The following is a 19871-nucleotide window of genomic DNA, read 5'->3' on the forward strand; positions in this document are numbered from 1 at the left end:
TTCGCCCCTCCTGCCAGGCCTTGTGTGGTGGTTGTCTTAGGCTAGCTCCCTGTTCAGTTCCCATGGCGCTGCTCTGGTGGCTTCTTCATTATGCAGCCTGCCCAAGTGGCCTCAAGTGAGGGTCATCTGTCTTGGGCTCATTCCCTCCTGAGCCCTCAGTCCCAGGCAGGGTCCCTTAGGTCTCCAGCTTGCTCCCAGTCCTGGGTTTGCATGACACCAGGCTGGTGGTCATCAGGCCAGCTCCCTGTCTGAACCCGGGCAGTGGACTCTGTCTCAGGGTTTTGGTTTGCTCACACCCCCCCTCCCCCCTTCCAGGGACTGTTAGGCTCCTAATCATTCAGATGTTCATAGGTCAGAACACTGAGCACAGACATAGCCTCTCTCTTCTCTGCCATCTACTGACGATGTGAGTGTGACACAGCCACCATACCAGCAGTGTTACTAGGGGAAACTCTAGAGGTGACTATGGAAAAGCTTTTAATGGTTTAAAGATGCTTTTCTTCATCTTTAAATGTACGATTGTGATTCTTGTGGGTTTTCCTTAAGCAGAAGAACACAGGGAAAAGCACTGGTGGGATTTCAGGTCATTAGTGAACCAGCTTTGCGTTCTTGGGACATGCCCCAGCTTGTCCTGATGCATTCATTGTCTTACACATTGTTGGATTTGATTTGTTAAAATTAGGCTTTAAGTGCATATGTGTGTGAACATGTGTTTATGCCTCTGCTCACGGAGGTGTCTGTATGTAGCTTCCGCTACTTGTAACACTTTTGATTGAGTTACAGGATAAAATGGTCTCTTCCAACAATCTGAGTAGTGGTCGATTCCGTACAGTTCCCTGGAAGACTGGAGTCAATATGAATTACCCTGTCAGTGGTAGGTGACAAGGCCCTCCGAAGCTGAGATTTCCTTTGTGGGAATTTTCTTTTAAGTACGATATATAAGAACAGAGATAAGATAATTTAACATGGTATGTTTCATTTGGAGTACATGTATTTCCTTCAAGGACTTTGGCACTAACTAATCATTACACTACATGTTTCATAGCCTTGTCTTAGTTTCCTTTGACCATCTGCAGCATCTGCAGGACTGTCAGCACTCTTCTCCCGTTGGCAGCTGGACCACTTCTCCCTCCCATCCTTTCCCGCTCTCTTCCTTGCTTCTCCCTCTCCTCCAACAATCTGACCACTGGGCTATCAGGGTTTGTTGTCCGCCTGTTTGTTTGTTCGTCACAGACAAACATTCTAAGGCATGGAGTGGATCCTCTCTGGTCAGCGACATGGATCAATCACTCTATGTTTGTGCTACTTTTCAAAACTTCTCATTTCAGCAATTCCTGTTTCCCCTTTGTCACAATCCCCCATGAAGCCTTGACTGTCCTGGAACTCACTCTGTAAACCAAGCTGGCCCAGAACTCACAGAGACCATCCTGCCTCTGCCTCCCGAGGGCGAGGATTGAAGGTGTCCACCCCCAGGCCCTGTGGTTTGATTTACCAACCTTATTGACTGTCTAAAATTTTTTCCAGCTATTAATTTTTTGTTTTCCTGTCGTCTACTGCAGTAATTTATTATCTGATTTTGCTTCTTCTTCCCCTCCTGTTTTGTCCATATCTAATTTAATGCTCGTTGTCCTGGTTTCTAAGGGGAAGCAGAAGTCATAGACTGGAGACCATTCTTGCTTTTTAACCTAATTTCGGGGCTATAGTTTTCCTTCCAAGATTTGTTTCCCACTCAACTACGCTATGCTGTGTTTTGGCAGTCAACTCATTGGGCTTCTGCCTCGTCTTGCCTGTTGGAAGGCACAGGCACTTTTTCTAGGGGGGGGGGGAGCTGTTATACATTATCCCTGTTTTTAAATTTTGTGGTGACTGTTTTTCTTTCCCTGTATGTACCTCTGAGCTTGTTGTGAGCTTCATTCACTCTTGTCCTGGCCACAGATGGCACCATCCAGTTTCTGTCTGTAAGAGAACTCAGGGAAGCAGTTCTCAACCTGTGGGTTGTGACCCCTTTTGGGGGGCGACCCACTTTCACATTGACCCCCTTCAGAGTGATCACATATCAGATATTTATATCACGATCATAACAGTAGCAAAATTATAGCTATGAAGTAACAACAAAAGTAATTTTTGGTTAGGGGTCCCCACGACATGAGGAACTATGAAGAGTTGGAGCATTAGGAGGTTGAGAACGACTGCCTTAGGGGACCTACATCTACTCTAAATGCTACCTTCCTTGTCTGAAGTAAGGGGTCCCGATGGTCCAGTAGCCCTGCTAGCGGTGAGGACCTCAGTTCCCGCCCTGGCTTTCTGTGTCTGGCTAAACGCAGAGTCTCTTTCCCTCCAGTCCTTTCCAGTAACTCTCCTGGTTATCTCCTCATTTGCATCTATGGGTAATTCTGGGGCTTGCAGGGGCCTCTGCATCTCCACGTGTCTGCAGTGTTCCCTCTCTCCAGGTTCCTACCCTGCTTAGGTGGGTGCTCCGACTTGCACAGCCATAAGCTTCATCACAGACACACTTTCTAAGGCATGGAGTGGATCCTCTCTGGTCAGTGACATGAATCAATCACTCTTTGTGCTACTTTTCAAAACTTCTTACTACAGCAATTCTTGTTTCCCCTTTGTTACTTCATATGGGCAGATAGGTCCCTTTAACCTCATCTTGACTATTTAATCTAATTAAAATCGTACAGGTAGCGGGGGCTGTTAGTTTTCCAAATGTACAAACAAGGAACACTCCCCTTGGCTACTTAACTAACTCCTCAGGGTCCAGGTCTTTGGAAAGTTGAGGCACCTGTGAAGAAAGGTACTTTGGTCAACTTTTGAGCTAGGGCTGCAAATCGACGGTGGCAGCAGTGTCCGCTAGGGGGCAGCAGAGACCCGGTGTGCTCTCGTTCTTCCCTGAGCTTTCCCTTGGCCTCCTCCCTCTAAGGCTAATTCTTTCAAGTTCCTGGCTATCCCGGCGCTTTCTAAACTCTGGCTGGTTGCTCCATTGCTTCGCTTCTTGGACTGCAGGCTGAGACACCCCTCGCAGCTTTTTGTTGCAAGTAAACAGAGAACAGAAGTCACAGCGGATTGGTAATAAAGATGTTCAAAGACTGGCAGCTGGATTCGGACGGTCACTAGTTTTCTGGCTGGGTTTTCTGCGGCCTGGCTTTGTTTTCAGACTCTTGTCCCTCTTAGTCAACCAGTTACCGGCTGCTGTTCTAGCCTCGCATCAAACATGTAGAAAAAGCTAGATCTTCTCAGGCCACCAATAAGTCTTGGTTCTACTTGATAGGATCAAATGTGGGGTACACGGGCTTCCTCCAACCCCTCCCAACAGCCGCGGGCTTGGGTCAAATATGTTCTGCAGTCAATGTCTGTGCTAAACAGGCTGAGAGTCTGCAATTATTTCAAGCTAATGAGGGCTGACCTCAGGAGCTGGGGTACAGGTCAACTCCTTCCAAGCACACCAACGGCAGGCTGTGAGAAGAGTTGAGGTGTGCCAGTGACCATTTATAGGTATTCATCATGGGAGAGTCCAGGGTCAAGGTCAGACCCAAGACCCTAACGTGTTCTCTGTGTGAGGTGCTACCTAGGAGCTCACTGCACAGACTCAGAAGCAGCTGGCAGCCACAGAGGGTTTGCAGTTCCTGCCCTGAAACCAGTGAGGTGGGGGCTGGGATCTGACCTATTTGTAGTCGGTTCCTTTACTGTCTCACAATAGAGTAACCACCAGGCATAATACTAAGATTGAGAATCTAAAGGTCTTTGGAGAATGCGCGGCTTACTTGGAAGGGAGGAGAGCCAACAGGTACAGCACAGAACTAGAGAGCCTGTGGGGACAAATATATGAGGCTAAAGGTACACACGAGCGACAGCATTTCCTTTAGCTTGTGGGGGCTGAGCAGTGCCTTGGGGAGAGCATCTTCCTGATTAGAAGGGTCAGGAAAATGAGCCAGGCATGGGAAGAAGGGATGGGCCTGCTAGGAGTTGGAGGAAAGGGGAGCAAAACACCAGTGAGTGAGGAAGTTGAGGTTTGTCACTTCCTTTGTCTCCAAAACACATACAGACTGTTGATGTTACTTGATAGTTTCAAATCCTAGAGTCCTGAAATGGCGGGGGAAGAAAAAAGCACAAACAAAACAAATCACTACCCACCCTTGCCTCTGCTGAAGGTGTTAGCTACTTGATCCCCAGGCCCAGGCCGTAGGGGACAGCTGTGGGCATCAGGCACCTACAGGGAAGCTCCATTTCCCTCTGCCCTCCACCCATAACTTGTACACATGGAGTAGGGGTTCAGACTTGGCTGTCTTGGCAGTGAGATATGCCTTTGGTTCCTCAGAACTCCGGATTTGTGACGTCAGAAAGGTAGATTGGTTTCTCCACTCTGGAGAAAAAGAAGGGTTGTTTCCCTCATGGAGTGAAATATATACGGTTGGATGGTCTAAGTCTCTAAGCTGGCAGAGTAACGAGTTTACCATTGGCTCCTCATGAAAACCTCTGCAGTGCAAACCCACACTGTCCACTACCTGCAGAGACAAGCGCTCTGAGTTCTGGGCATTGCCTCCTTCCTGGCGCGTGCAGCCGTTCATCAGGCACAAGGACTGACCCTCAAGGAGCAAAGCACTGCAGCAGCCACTTGTGCTATTTACCTAGATGTTGTTATAGCCACAGTTTCTGAAAAAACAACAGAAACAAGGAAGGAAGGAAGGAAGGAAGGAAGGAAGGAAGAATGGGAGGAAGGAAGGAAGAATGGGAAGAAGGAAGGAAGGAAGGGAGGGAGGGAGGAAGGAAGGAAGGGAGGAAGGGTTTGTTTTGGCCCATGGTTTAGAAATCTCAGTTCTCAGGTGCCTGGCCCCATGCACTGGTAGGACATCATGTCAGCAGGACTGTGTGCGCAGAGAACATTGGGTCACATTGTGGTGCATCGGGGGTAGGGAGAATGGGACTGAATAAAGACCCATTTATAACCTTCAAACACTCTTATATGAGGGGTCTAGTGAATGTCTTTGCCAGTCACACCCTTCTAGAGGCTTCAAACTTCAAAACGAGTGTTCGAAACACAAGCCCGTTGGGGACATTTTAGACTCAAACCATGCTACCATTAGGGCCTTGGTGGAATGCAGCTGCCTGAGGACACCTAGGGCCTGATACATGTGCACTGTTCTTGATCGCACCCTGGATTCCAGTGGGGTCCTCTTCAGATCAGAGTCATCATGCATACAAATTCTTGATCCAACTTAATGAGTTAAACTTTATACAGCTGATCTTTTGTATCTTCGAGTTCTTTATCCATTGATGAAGTCAACTGCAGATTGAAAATATTTGGGAAACAAATGTACCGAGCATGACTAGACTCTCCCTTATCATTTTGGGAATGATGGATGATAATAGCTATAACATAGCACTTACATTATATTAAGGATTGTAAGTTATCGAGAGGTGCCATTGAAGCACGTGGGAGGATCGCCCAGGAGAGATGAGAATATGGTGCCACTTTATAGAGCGGACATGAGCGTTTCCAGCAGTCTGTACGCCTGGACATCCTACAGTGGCTCCTTCATGGGATTGAATGCTCTTCCCTTCACTCTCCAGCATTCCGTTCTTACTCATTTATGTAAAACCACACAAAGCTGAGTTACCCAAGGACACTCCCATGTAAGTGTGCATGTACTTGGGGTGTGTCTCCTGCACTGCTCACTAACCTTTTCCTCCTCTTCCCGTTAGTCTTTTTTGTTTTTGGTCCCCATATAAAACTTTAGTTCCATTTTGATATCTTATTTTATGTATCTCTATGAAATCTCGGAATCACACATGAGAAAAAGCAATATTTGCTAAAGCTGAATTCGATTGATAGGCTCATCTTCAGTGGCCTCCTTTTTCTTTTTTGCAAATGATACAACGTCATCATTCCTCCTTAGAGCTAAAATAATTCCAGTGTGTACACCACCCTTTCCTTAACCTTTCCTCTGTTGTTAGACACCAGGGTTGACTCCACAGCTCAGCTACTGTGACGACAGCTGCAGCAAATATGGATGTGCAAGTGTTTTTGTGATGTGCTCACTTGAAGTCCTTTGCGCTAGTTCCAAGCAATGGTAACACTGGGTGGCATGGGAGGTCCATTTTCAGTTTCTTGAGAAACCTCTGTACAGATTTCCACAGCTCCTGGACCTATCACGGCCCACTGGCAACAGGCGTCCTCGTCAACATTTGTTAGTTGTTTTCTTGATGACTTCCTCTCTGAGTGGAAGGAGACGCCAGTAGACTCTGGATTAGCGTTTCTCTGCCAGCCATTTTCTGTTTTATTCTTGTGAGGGCGGCCCATTCACTTCATGGGCCCGTTTGTTTTCCGAGCTGTCTGATGATAGCATTTAATTTTTTGATATCCTTGTTGATATTAATCTTCTGCCAGCTACATAGCTAGCGAAGGTTTGCCCCCGACAGGCTACCTCTTCACTGAATTGTTCCCTTCACCCTGCAGAAGCTTTGTAATGTCATGAAGTCCTTCCATGTATTAATTATTAGCATTATTTCCCACATGACCCTAATGTAAAACATAAAACTCTGCAATTCTTAGCGGGAAAAGTAATGAAACAGTTCACGATAAATTGAGTTTTATGTTGAATGTTTAGGATATTTCCATTTGCAGTTTATTTAGTACAGGGTAAGAGAGTTTCATTCTTCTGTATGTGGGAATCCAGTTTAGGTGAAACTGTACCGTGGTCCCTGTGAGGTCCCATGGTACACAAAACAGACATAATTATGTTCATAGAACTCTATGCTGTTCAGAAAGATTAATTTACAAAGTGTAGAGGGCAGAAGCCAGGAGAGTAGCTTGGTTGTGGAGTGAGGAAAGACTTCTGAGAGAAATGCGCTCTTACCTTGGAGGTAGAAGAGGAGGTTCCTGTTTTGAGGGGGGGAGCTTCTATGAACAGATACCTGCAGAAGGGTGTGGAGGGCGTGTGGTGACATGAGTCTGAGGTTCTCAGAAACCTGTGGGCTGAAGCAACAGGGCTATGCTATTTGGACTTGCCATGGGGATTTTGAGCAGAGAGAGACTTCTGTGGGATACTGGGGCCTTTCTCAAACCTGGGAATGACCTGGGAGGCCCAGAAGATGGGACACTTCCAACAGAAATTCAAGGAAGATGGTCTGTAGCTACCCAGCAGGGCTAGCAGAGAGATATCACAGTGGCCACTAAGGCAGGATGGAGAAACTTTCTTCCTGTTTCTGAGGATGGAGCATCACAGATGGATCTCACCGTGTCCTAGGTGACGGTTCTGTGCTCCAGACACATCCCCCAGTTGCAGGGAACAGCCTGGCAGGGACAAGCAGATGACGGTGACAACAGGAGTCTTGACAAGTATGCTTTGGGGAAGTTACTGTGCCCATGTCCTGTCTCCACGGCTCACTGGTTCAAACTTGTATCCTGTAAAACAGGGATAGCATGGGGCATATGAACAACAGTGGCCCTCAGAACCAGGTTGCTTCATGTAGGCCTCGTGGTTTCTTTAAAAACAGAGGTAGTGATATTTTGGTTTGATAGTTTTGGTATCAAAAAAATTATAAAACATAAAAAACCATGAAAATCATTAAAGGATTTGGAAGCAACGTATTTGTGCTCAACCTTTTAACACATTGCAGTGGCTTTTGGGTATCACTAGGAGCAGAGTCACCTGCCTCCGAGATGACTGGCTCTTTAGCCAGGACCACTGAGACAGGGTGAGGGCCGTTACAAGCCCCCAGATCCTGACTACATTTTTGTGAATCTCAATCTTTCCAGCAGTCACATGGAAAGAAGGCAAGGCAGGGTGGGACAGACAAACCCTCCTTCTGCCTGGGGGATTGCCTCGTGCAGACACAGTGTTGGAGTCTGCCAGCCTCTGACTAACCCGTCCAGGATTTGACTGGGCCATTCACACTTTTTTTTTTCTTAGCCTTTGGGTGATGTGTGGCCCAGGAACCTCTGAGCATGTTCCCTGCCCATAGTCTTGACAATGGTAATAGTATAATTCTAGGAGCAAGGTTCTGGTGGAATCAGCTTCCTATCAAGGGTAAGGATTGGAGGGAAACCATATCAGGGCAGTGCCAAGTCAGGGCCTGAAAAATGCCTGGAGCCCCAACTGCACAGAAATGGAAGCCCCGGGTCTGCACGATCTGCAGGGCGGCTGCTGGCCGTCTCAAACTGGGAACAACACCTGAGCTTGCACACCAAGGATCTGAGAGTCCTGGAGGCCTGCACTGTTTGTTCTGAACACTGTTCCCATCTTAGCTGTAGACTCTCCACAGACTTCTAGGAAGCATTGTCTCTCATTAGTGACAGATAAGGGGAAGGGGGCCCAGAAGGAATTAGACACTGCCAAAGAAAAGAGGGGGGTGCGGGCTGCATCCATGTCGAAGTGGAGGAATGGTTCCCAAAAGCCTGCAGAGGATTCAGGCGTCCTCAGGGGCTTCTGGCATTTCTTATTCACACACTCCGAATCTCATCTGAGGTCAGCTGAGTGTCAGCTCACCGTCCTCCAAGGTCCATCTGCGGATCTGGTGGGCCTTGAACCACCCAATAACGGCAGAAGATCTTCAGCTGAGGGTGTGGGGAGTTGCTCAGTAGGAAAGAATGTGATTAGGACGCTGAGAAGTAGCTGAGCAGGTGCTGGGCTGTGCACACACCTGGAAAAGACAAGGATCCTGGTCATGAACAAGAAGTGACGTGTGCACAGGCAGAAGCACAGACGACACCTTTCATTGGTCCTGCCTGCTCATTTCCTCTCGGCTGTTAGAACGAGCAACACATTTGGAAATAGCTCTTGTGTTTTGTGGTCTTTGTGGCTTTTTAACATTTAGCTTTTAGTTTTGAGTTATAATACAGTAATTATAATAATATAATTACAGCATTTCTCCTTTCCCCTTCCTATCTCCACCCCCATGAACCCCCCCCACCCCTTCAAATTCATGGCCTTTTTTAAACAAATTGTTATTACATGCACATATGTGTATACGTGTAGTCTAAACCCATGGATTGGTAGACAACGATTCCTGGGGTTGTCGTCGAGGTGGGCCTGAAAGTGATTCCTGTTGAAGCAGTAGGAAAGAACAAGCCACCCTCTTCTGCTGAAGATCAGGGTGGGGCAAGGGATGAGGGAGGCACATCAGCTGCCACTTATAGAAATGGGACAGTCACTTGTCCTGCCTTTCTAAATGTTCTATTCCTGGTTTTGGATAGTGGTGATTTTAGTTATGATATATCTCTCTTTCTCTCTCTCTCTCTCTCTCTCTCTCTCTCTCTCTCTCTCTCTTTCTCTCTCTCTCTCTCTCTCTCTCTCACACACACACACACACTTTGTTCTCGTTCCTGCACACCACAGCTTTCCTTCATATTTCTTCTCTTGTTGGTTCCCCTCCCACTCCATATATTTCCCTCCTGTCAATCACAGGCTGGCTTGAAGAAGGTAGGATTTGCCTAGTGTCCCTGCCTCATCTTTTAATTCCATGACCCCATTTGGCCTACCTGTGAGCCGAGCTTGGTTTGGAGAGACTGACACCTCCTCTGCTCCCCCATACTCCCCAGGGATGTTACAAATTCACTCTATTAGTTATATCCCGTCGCTGTGATGAAACACCATGACCAAAAGCGACCCACGGAAAAACAGACTTTATTTTGGTTTATGGCTTTAGAAGGAGAAGCCATGATGATGGGAGAGGCACAACAGGTAACCAGAGCAGAGAGCCCAGAGAGCACTCTGCAACCGTGAATGCAATGCAGAGAGAGCAAGTTGGAAGTGACATACTGGAATTGAACCCAGGTCTTTGCACATGCGGTGACATTCTCCCAGAGGCTTTTGTGTTTTTCACACTCTGTAGCCTAGACAGTTCTCAAACTTGGAATCTTCTTGCCTTAGCTTCCGGAATAGCTGAAATGCAGATCTGAGACGACATATACTCTTTTTCATGGTTACAAGCTTCTCTCGCCTTCAGGAGAAGAATGTGGGAGCTTCCGGTACTCCTCCTTCGAGGTCCCTGCAGTTCATGTTCCTGACTCTAGGTGGCAGAAGCCCCTTCAGGTCCCACCTTAGTCCTGGGGTCTGAGCAGAAGGTCAGCTCAGAACTGAGGCTGAAGTCAGAATGTGGCATAATTAGCGGAGCAATTTGCAGCCTAAGTCAGCAGAGAAGCCCCCGGGGCGTGCGCAGTGTCTGAGGCACATTCCTAGTTCCCGGATCAAGGAGAATGCTTGCAGTTTGCTTTCATGCTGTAACCCGAGGTCATACCATCTAGACACTTGGCTTCTCTTCCTTCCCCATCATTCCTCCTGACCTTTCTTTTTATTCACCCTGCTTTGCCTCGGACGCACCAATGGGTCTAGTCAGAGTGAGAGATCAAGTGTCCACCCGAATAAAGACTCTTCTGTGTCCACTGGCTGGACATTGGCCTCACTGTCCACACCCCGTTTGGCCAGAGCCCGACTTTCTTATAAATGTGTGAAGGGTCAGAATGAAAAGGGTTCAGACATCCAGTCCAGTGGACTGTTTGTACAGGAGTTAACTGTGTCCCAAGGAGGGAGGCAGGGAAAGGGCGAGCATTTACTGATCACCTGCTCTTTGTAAATTGTATGCTAGTGTTTGGTGACCCTAACTACTTCACCTCATAATCCTAGGGAGGGCACTCCTGTTTACTTGGCAGGTGAGGGACACATATTTCAGACAGAAAAGTATTTTTACTTTGCATGATGATGACTGAATACCTAACAGAAACAATTTCAGGGGAAGGAAGGAGAGAGTCTATTTTGGCTCATGGTTTCAGTGGGTTCAGACCATCATGGTAGGGAAATGGTGGTAGGGTAGAGCCATTCATGTCACGACAGAAAGCAGGTGAAGAGAAAGGCTGGCACTGCACTGGCTCCCTCTGTTCTGCTTTTTATCCCTTGTAGGCCCCCACCCTATAAGCTGGAGCCACTTGCAACCAGGGCAGGTCTTTGCCCTTGATTAATCCTCTCTGGAAATTCCCTCACAGGCATACCCACTGGTGTGCTTGTCCTCTGCTAGATGATTTTAAATCAGCCAAGGCGACTTGAAGATTGGGCATCACATGTTGGCTGCAAGATAAGTGCAGGACATTTGGCTTACAAGTTTATTCTGTGTGTAAATATGTGCCACAGATACACTTCTGGCCTCCTGGCAATAACTATGGCTGGCCCAGGCTCAGAAGAGGAGGGCTCTGCACATATTCTTAGTCAGTCAGTCTGTCTGTTTGTCTGTCTGTCTGTCTATCTATTTACTGTCATAATACCTGAATGCTACATACTGAATGTAAGATAGAAGTTTATCTTTCCGGGTCCAGAAGCAGGTGGTCTAAAACCAAAGTATGCCATCTGTTGACAAGGCTCATCCTCCTTCAGAGAGTGACAAAGGACATTACATACTGGCAAGATAGAGTAAGGGTCCCACTTGTTAGGTTTCTCTGCTTTTTGACAAGCCACTAATGCTATCACAGAAGACCCTGCCCTTGTGACTTCACCCAATTCCACCCACCCTCCAAAGGCCTCACCTACAAATACATATAGGTTTGAAGATTAGGTTTCTTGGAGGTTACACAGACCCAGACCATTGCACAGCCCCAGTGCTACAGTAGGAACGTCACCGCCTCGCTTGGCATGTATCTGCTTCTATCTTTTGGCCATGAGAAACTTGCTGATCATCTTGTCTAAACGCCTGCACCTCCTTATCATTCTGTTTACTTCAAGACAAACAACTACAAATTTCCATTTTTTTTTCTTGGGCAGCTTAGAGTAAGAACACAACACCCCAGTTCTACATGTCTGGACATGAGATGAATCTTCAAAGACAAATGCTTTTCACACTCCAGGTGCTCAGTGAAAGGAAACCGAGTCATAGTGCCAGTGTGAGAAGGCTGAGTGGGCCTTGAAACATCAAAGGACCAGAGAGGTTTAGGGATATAGTCTGGCCTCTGTTGGAAGGACTCTAGGTGCAGACTGAGAGAGAACTCTGGTGAGGGGATGCTGTCCTCTGTCTTTCCCAGAGGATCACCCAGTTTTTTTGGCTCACTTGTCTTGCTTTTGTTCTTCATCCAGTGCTATTGGTTGAGTCCAGGATGATAACTAAGCTGGAGATGGTCTAAAGAGCAAATCCAGGTCACAGCTTTGACCTGGGAACTTTCTGGCTATTGTAAGACCAGGTATGAGACCTAAGAGGTGAGGTGACCTAAGAGGTGGGCAAGGCCTTCTAGGCCACAAGAACTTCCACTCAAGAGCTACGGGAACATTTTTGATGGGATTTTAGGAGGCAAAGGATATAGGGGAGAGTATCTGCTTTCAAATGGTCAGTTAGAGGGAATCTGTAGGCTAGAGGCAGAGACGATGCTGATCTGGGCAAGTTAATGATGGTAATAAGGCATAGATGGTGGACCTGAGGATAGAGTGGGCAGACGGAGGAGAGCTCTGAAGGCTGGAGGCTGAGGAGAGCCCTGGAGGCTAAGGGCTCCATCTCTCTGGAGTATTTGTTCAATTTACCACAAAGTATGAATTAGTGGCCACTAATGCTGGTCTGGGCATTTATTCCAACCCTGTCTTTGCGTGAGAGAGTCCCGCAGATGCCATGCAAGAGGGTTGATGAGAGGCATAGTCAGACGGGGATTCCTGCAGACTCATGGGAACATCAGGGCTTGCCCCTATTCCTTTTGTGCTGTTAGAACAGAGGACTCCACACACTGGGCAATCTATGTGCAGTGGTAATTTGTTCTGGAGACCTGAAAGTCAAATACATAAATATCAGTGTCTGAGGAATGGCTTCTTGCTGAGTCATCTGATGACAGACAGCAGAAAAAATGAACACACATAAGAGAGAACAAGAGAAGGCCCAGCTTGCCTAAAAGTATTTACTCATTTTTATTCTACAAGTAAGAGTGCTTTGTGTACTGCTCGTGTGCCTCATGCCTGTGGAGGCATGGAGATGGTAGTGCATCCATGGCCTACAATTCCAGGGGCGATGGGATCCCTGGAAACTGGAGTTCTAGACAGTTGTGAGCAACCACGAGGGTGCAGGAAATTGAACCCAAGTCCTCTGGAAAAGCACTTTGTACTCTTAATCATCTTTCCAGCTTTCAACCAGTTTTTACAACAATCCTACTCTCATTAAGGATCTGAACCCAACCTCAAAGGTCAAATGACTTCCCAGTAGCCCTGCCCTTCCAGTTCTGATCTATTCCAGAACTTTGGGGGAAACAGCATGAATTCAGGATAACCTGCCAGACTTGGGTTGATGGGGCTCAAATTGGAGAGAAGAAGGAGAAAAGGACCAAGATCTCCATGTTTTAGTGACACTGGAGGCCCAAGAATCTCTTAGAAGGGACGAAGAAAGAGTGGATGGATCAGGACTGAAGGAGCTGAGGGGATAGCAACCCCATAGGAAGACCAACAATACCAACTAACTGGACTCCACAGAGCTCCCAGGGACTAAACCACCAACCAAAGAATACACACGGAGCCACCCATGGCTCCAGCTGCAAAAGCAGCAGAGGATGGCATTGTCTGGCATCAGTGAGAGGAGATGCACTTGGTCCTGTGGAGACTTGATGCTCCAACTAGGGAAATGCTAGGGCAGTGAGGCAGGAATGGGTAGGTGGGTGGGAGAGCATTCTCTTAGAGGCAAAGGGGAGGGAGGATGAGATGGGATGGGATGGGGTTTTGTAGAGGGGAAATCTGGAAGAGGGACAGCTCTGCCAAAGCATGACAAATACTGAGGCGGATGCCTGCAGCAAACTATTGAACTGAGAATGGGGTCCCCAGTGAAGGAGTTAGAGAAAGGATTGAAGGAGCTGAAGGGGTTTGCAACCCCATAAGAACAACAATACCAACCAACCAGAGCTCCCAGGGACTAAACTACTACCCAAAGAATACAGATGGACAGACTCATGGCTCCAGCTGCATGTGTAGCAGAGGATGGCCTTGTTGGTCACCAATGGGAGGAGAAGCCCTTGGTCCTGTCAAGGGTCTACACCCCAGTGTAGGGGAATGTGAGGGCGGGGAAGCGGGAAGAAGTGGGTGGTTGGGTGGGGGAACACCCTCATAGAAGCAGGGAGAGGGGGAAATGGGATACAGGGTTTGTGTACGGGAAACCTGGGAAAGGGATAACATTTGAAATGTAAATAAATAAAAAAATATTCAATAAAAATGTAAATAAATAAAATAACAAAAAAATAAAATTTAGAATAAGGAAAAAAAAAAAGAGGCAGGGTCCTCCTCAGGCTTTCTCTTCCACTGAACCTACAGTGCCTGCTTCGGTGAAGGCAGAGGACATGGAATTTGATGAATCAGGTAGTTCTGATGCTCGTGCAGCAGGACAGGTAACGCTATGCAAACAGGAGCCTCAGCTGTTTGCAGACCTCCCTTCTGCTCCCCGTTCCTGGCTCCAAGGGCTCAGGTGAACACGTCCAGGGCACGGACATCTGAGTGTTCAACAGTGCTTTCCAGGCAACCACTGACCCCCTGCAACTCCTCCCCTCAGCTCTCTCTTCACTGCCCTTCTGCTCACATCAGCTTCAATGCCAGCTGCAGCCTGGAGGCTCGGGCACTCCCTATCTGCTGTCCCTCCAAGGGTTTCCCGGGAGAAACTTGTGCCCACAGTGGGGTGCCACAGATTCTTCCTCCATTTTGTGCCCCAGGGCCCTGGCTGCCTGGTTTCTGGATCTTCCTCTGCTTCTGTGGACTCCAACTAAGAAAAAGTGTAGGACCAACTTTCTATAAGCTAGGCGTACTGCACAGGAGGCAACAGGTCCAGGTGCACCCTGGGAAATTAATTTAGTACCTCCATCCCCTTTCCCTCCCTCCCTCCCTCCCTCCCTCCCTCCCTCCCTCCCTCCCTCCCTCCCTTCCTTCTTTCCTCTCTCTCTCTCTCCCTCCCTCCCTCCCTCCCTCCCTCCCTTCCTTCCTTCCTTCCTTCCTTCCTTCCTTCCTTCCTTCCTTCCTCTCTCTCTCTTTCTTTCTCTCTCTCTCTCTCTCTCTCTCTCTCTCTCTTTCTTCACTCACTTTATATCCCAATCACAGCCCCCCTCCATCCTCTCCTCCCTGTCCTACCCTCTTATGCCCTTCCTCCATTCAGGTCCCTCGTGGGTACCAACATCTCCCTGGTACATTGAGTAGCGGCAGGACTAGGTGCATCCTTTCCCACTGAGGCTAGATAAAGCAGCCCAGCTACAGAAAATGAATCCAAAGGCAGGCAAGAGAGTCAGAGACAGTCCCCACTCTAATTCTTAGGGGACCCATATGAAGACCATGATGCACATCTGCTACATATGTGCAGGAGGTGTAGGTCCATCCCCGAGTGTTCTTTGCCTGGTGGTTCAAACCCTGTGGACCATCATGGGTTCAGGTTAGTCTACTCTGTAGGTCTCCTTGACCTCTCCAGCTCCCTCAATCCTATCCCCTACACTCCCACAAGATTCCCTGAACTCCACCCATTATTTGGCTGTGGGTCTCCACCTCTGTTTCCATCAACTGCGGGGTGGAACCTCTCAGAAGACAGCTATGCTAGGCTCCGTCTGCGAGCATAGCGGAGTATCACTAATAGTGTCAGGGGTTGGTTGTCTTCCCTGGGGTGGGTCTTAAGTTGCGTCAGTCACTAGTTGGCTGTTCCCTCAGTCTTTCTCCATCTTTATCCCTGCACATCTTGTAGGAAGAACAAATTTTGGGTCAAAGGTTTGTGGGTGTCCCCTTCCTTCCAATGAAAGTCCCGCTTGACTACAGGAGGTGGCTACTTCAGGCTCCATATTCCCAGCTTCTAGGAGTCTCAGGTGGATTACCACCATAGACTACCAGAAGTCTCCCCTGTCCCAGGTCTGTACCTAGTCCCAGGGATGCCCCCCACCACCGACTTCACTTCTGTCTCTCAGCCCTCATTCTCCTCTCCCTCCCTCCCCACACCTGATCCCCACCCCAGGTCTCCTCCCCACCTCTTCTCTCACCCCTTTCCCTCCCTCCATCCACTCCCGATGTCTATTTTATTTCCCCTTCCAAGTTAGATTCGAGCGTCTTCCCGTGGGCCCTCCTTGTTCCTTGGCTTCTTTCGGTCCGTGGATTATAGCAAGGTTATCCTGTACGTTATGGTTAATATCTACTTATAAGTGAGTACATGCTATGCGTGCCTTTCTGGGTCAGGGTTACTTCACTTGGGATGATATTTTCTAGTTCCATCCATTTGCCTGCAAATTTCATGATGCCCTTGTTTTTAATAGCTGAGTAGTATTCCATTGTGTAGATGTACCACATTTTCTTTATCCATTTTTTGGTTGAGGGGCATCTAAGTTGTTTCCAGTTTCTGGCTATTATGAATAAAGCTGCTATGAACAAGTGTCCTTGTGGGATGGTGGAGAATCTTCTGGGGATATGCCCAGGAGTGGTATAGCTGGTTCTTGAGGTAGAATTATTTCCAATTTTCCGAGGAACCGTCAGATTGAGTTCCAAAGTTGTTGTACCAGTTTGCACACCCATCAGTGGAGGAGTGTTCCTCTTTCTCTACATCCTTGCCAGCATGTGCTGTCACTTGAGTTTTTGATTCAGCTATTCTGACAGGTGTCAGGTGGAATCTGAGTCATTTTGATTTTGATTTTCTTGATGACTAAAGCTGTTGACTATTTCTTTAAGTGCTTCTTGGCCATTTAGATTCCTCTGTTGAGAATTTTCTATTTAGCTCTGTGCCCCATTTTTAAATGGATTATTTGGTTGGTAGTGTCTAACTCTTTGAGTTCTTATATATTTTGGATATTAGCCCTCTGTTAGCCCTCTGTCAGTTGTAGGGTTGGTGAAGATCTTTTCCCATTCTGTAGGCTGTTGTTTTGTTCTATTGACCATGTCTTTTGCCTTACAGAAGTTTTTCAGTTTCATGAAGTCCCACTTGTCAATCGCTGATCTTAGAGCCTGAATCATTGGTGTTCTGTTCAGGAAGTTTTCTCCTGTACCAATGAGTTCAAGACTATACTCCACTTTCTCTTCTATTAGATTTAATGTATCCTGTTTTATGTTGAGGTCTTTGATACACTTGAACTTGAGTTTTGTGCAGGGTGATAAATATGGATCTTTTTTCATTCTTCCTCATGCAGACATCCAGTTAGGCCAACATCATTTGTTGAAGATATTTTCTTTTTTTCCATTGTATGGTTTTGGCTTCTTTATAAAAAATCAAGTATCTGTAGATATGTGGATTTATTTCTGGGGCTTTGATTTGATTCCATTGGTTAACCTGTCTGATTTTATGCCAATACCATGCAGGTTTTATTACAATGGCTCTGTAGTACAGCTTGAAATCATGGATGATAATACCTCCAGAAGTTCTTTTCATTCTACAGAATTGTTTTAGCTATCCTAAGCTTTTTGATTTTCATATAAAGTTGAGAATTGCTCTTTCAAGGTATGTAAAGAATTGTGTTGGAATTTTGATGGAAATTGCATTGAATCTGTAGATTGCTTTCAGTAAGATGGCCATTTTCACTATGCTTATCCGACTGATCCATGAGCATGGAAGATCATTCCATCTTCTGATATCTTCTTCAATTTTTTCTTCAGAAACTTAAAGTTCTCCTCGTACAGGTCTTTCACCTGCCTGGTTAGGGTAACACCAAGATATTTTATATTATTTGTGATTATTCTGAAGGGTACTGTCTCCCTAACTTATTTTTCAGACCATTTATCATTTGCATAAAGGAAGGCCACTGAATGTGTGTGTGTGTGTGTGTGTCTGTGTGTGTGTGTGTGTGTGTGTGTGTGTGTGTGTGTGTGTCCAGCCACTTGTTTATCAGGTGTGTGGGAGCTCTCTTGTAGAATTTTTGGGGTCACAGATGTATACTATAATATGTGTGAATAGCAATATGTTGGCTTTTTCCTTTCCAATTTGTATCCACTTGATCTCCTTTAGTTGTTTTATTGTTCTGGCTAGAACTTCAAGCACTATATTGAATAGATATACAGAGAATGGGCAGCCTTGTCTTGTCTCTGATTTTAGTGAAATTGTTTTATGTTTCTTTTCATTTAGTTTTATGTTTGCCTTTGGCTTGCTGTATATTGCCTTTGTTGTGTTTATGTATGTGACTTGTATCCATGATTGCTTCAAGACTTTTAACATGAAGGGGTGTTGAATTTTGTCAAAGACTTTTTCAGCATCTAATGAGATGATCATGTGTGTTTTTCCCCTTTCAGTTTGTTTATATAGTGGACTATGCTGATGGACCATCCCTGTATCCCTGGGATGAAGCCTACTTAATCATGGTGGATGACGTTTTTGACGTGCTCTTGGATTTGGTTTGCAAGTATTTTCTTGAGTATGTCTGCATCAGTGTCATAAGGGAAACTGGTTGGAAATTGCTTTTCTTTGTTGAGTCTTTGTGTGGTTTAGATATCAGCATGGCTGTTGCCTCATAGAATGAGTTTGGCAGCATTCCTTCTCTTTCTATTTTGTGGAATAGTTTGAGGAATATTGGTGTTAGCTTTTCTTTGAAAGTCTGGTAGAATATTGTGCTAAAACTATCTGGCCCTGGGCTTTGTTTTGGTTGGGAGATTTCAATGACTGCTTCTATTTCTTTAGGGGTTATAGAACTATTTACATTGTTTATCTGATTTCAAGTTTGTTAAATGGTATCTATCAAGAAAATTTTCCATTTGGTTTATATTGCCAATTTTGTGGTGTACAAGCTCTTGAAGTAAGGTCTAATGATACTTTGGATTTTCATTAGTATCTGCTGTTATATCTCTGTTTTCATTCCAATTAGAAATTATTGTTAATTTAGATAATGTCTCTCTGCCTTTTAGTTAGTTTGGCTAACACTGATTTCCTTATTAAGTGAAACCACTTAGTGCTATGAACTTTCCTCTTAGCACTGATTTCATTGTGTCCTATAAGTTTGGGAATGTTGTGCCTTCATTTTCATTAAATTCTAGAAAGTCTTTAACTTCTTTCTTTCTTTTATTCCTGACCCAGTGATCATTGACTAGAGAGTTGCTCAGTTTCCATGAGTCTGTAGCCTTTCTATTGTTTCTGTCCTTATTGAAGTTCAGCTTTAATCAATGGTGATCTGAGAAGACGGATGAGGTTATTTCAAACTTCTTGTTTCAATCTTCTTGTTAGTTCAATATTTGCTGAGACTTGTTCTGTGTCTGATTATATGGTCAGTTTTGGAGAAGGTTCTGTGAGGTGCCAAGAAAAAAGTATATTGTTTTGTGTTTGAGTGATATGTTCTGAGGATATGTTTTGTCCCTTTGATTCAAAACATGTTAGTTTCATTATTTCTCTGTTTAGTTTCTTTCTTGATCAAGACTTGTCCATTGGCGAGAGTGGTGTTTTGTAATGTCCCACTATTAATATGTGGGGTTTGATGTGTGATTTAAACTTTAGTAATATTTCTTTTATGAACGTGGGTATGCTTGCATTTGGGATATATATATATATATGTATATATATATATATATATATAGTCAAAATTGAGAAGTCATGTTTGTAGATTTTTCCTTTGATGAGTATAAAGTGACCTCATTTCTTTCAATTAATTTTGGTTAAAAGTCTATTTTATTAATTGTTAGAATGACCACCCCAGCTTACTTCTTGGGTTGATGTTCTTGGAAAATCTTTTTCCAGCCCTTTACTCTGATGTAATGTCAAGTCTAACTTTGTTGCCAAGATGTGTTTCTTGCATGTAGCAGTATGATGAGCCTGTTTTTGTATCCAATGTATTAGCCCGTGCTTTCATATTGGGGGATTGAGTCCATTGATGCTGAGAGATATTAATAACCAATGATTAACCATTAATTCCTGTTATTTTGATGTAGGTTATGGTAGTGTGTGTGTGTGTGTGTGTGTGTGTGTGTGTGTGTGTGTGTGTGTATGTGTATGTGTACCTT

At 45.7% G+C, this 19871-nt stretch overlaps 1 non-coding gene across 1 annotated transcript; it reads right to left on the minus strand.

Moving 5' to 3' along the window:
- Positions 1 to 317: 317 nt before the first annotated feature.
- Positions 318 to 452, minus strand: LOC120102672 (small nucleolar RNA SNORA17). The gene has a single exon (XR_005504293.1). It is a non-coding gene; the product is annotated as a small nucleolar RNA SNORA17 (small nucleolar RNA).
- Between the last annotated feature and the right edge of the window lie 19419 nt (positions 453 to 19871).

This window comes from Rattus norvegicus, chromosome 4 (genome assembly GCF_036323735.1).
Source record: "Rattus norvegicus strain BN/NHsdMcwi chromosome 4, GRCr8, whole genome shotgun sequence".
Lineage (NCBI taxonomy): Eukaryota > Metazoa > Chordata > Mammalia > Rodentia > Muridae > Rattus > Rattus norvegicus.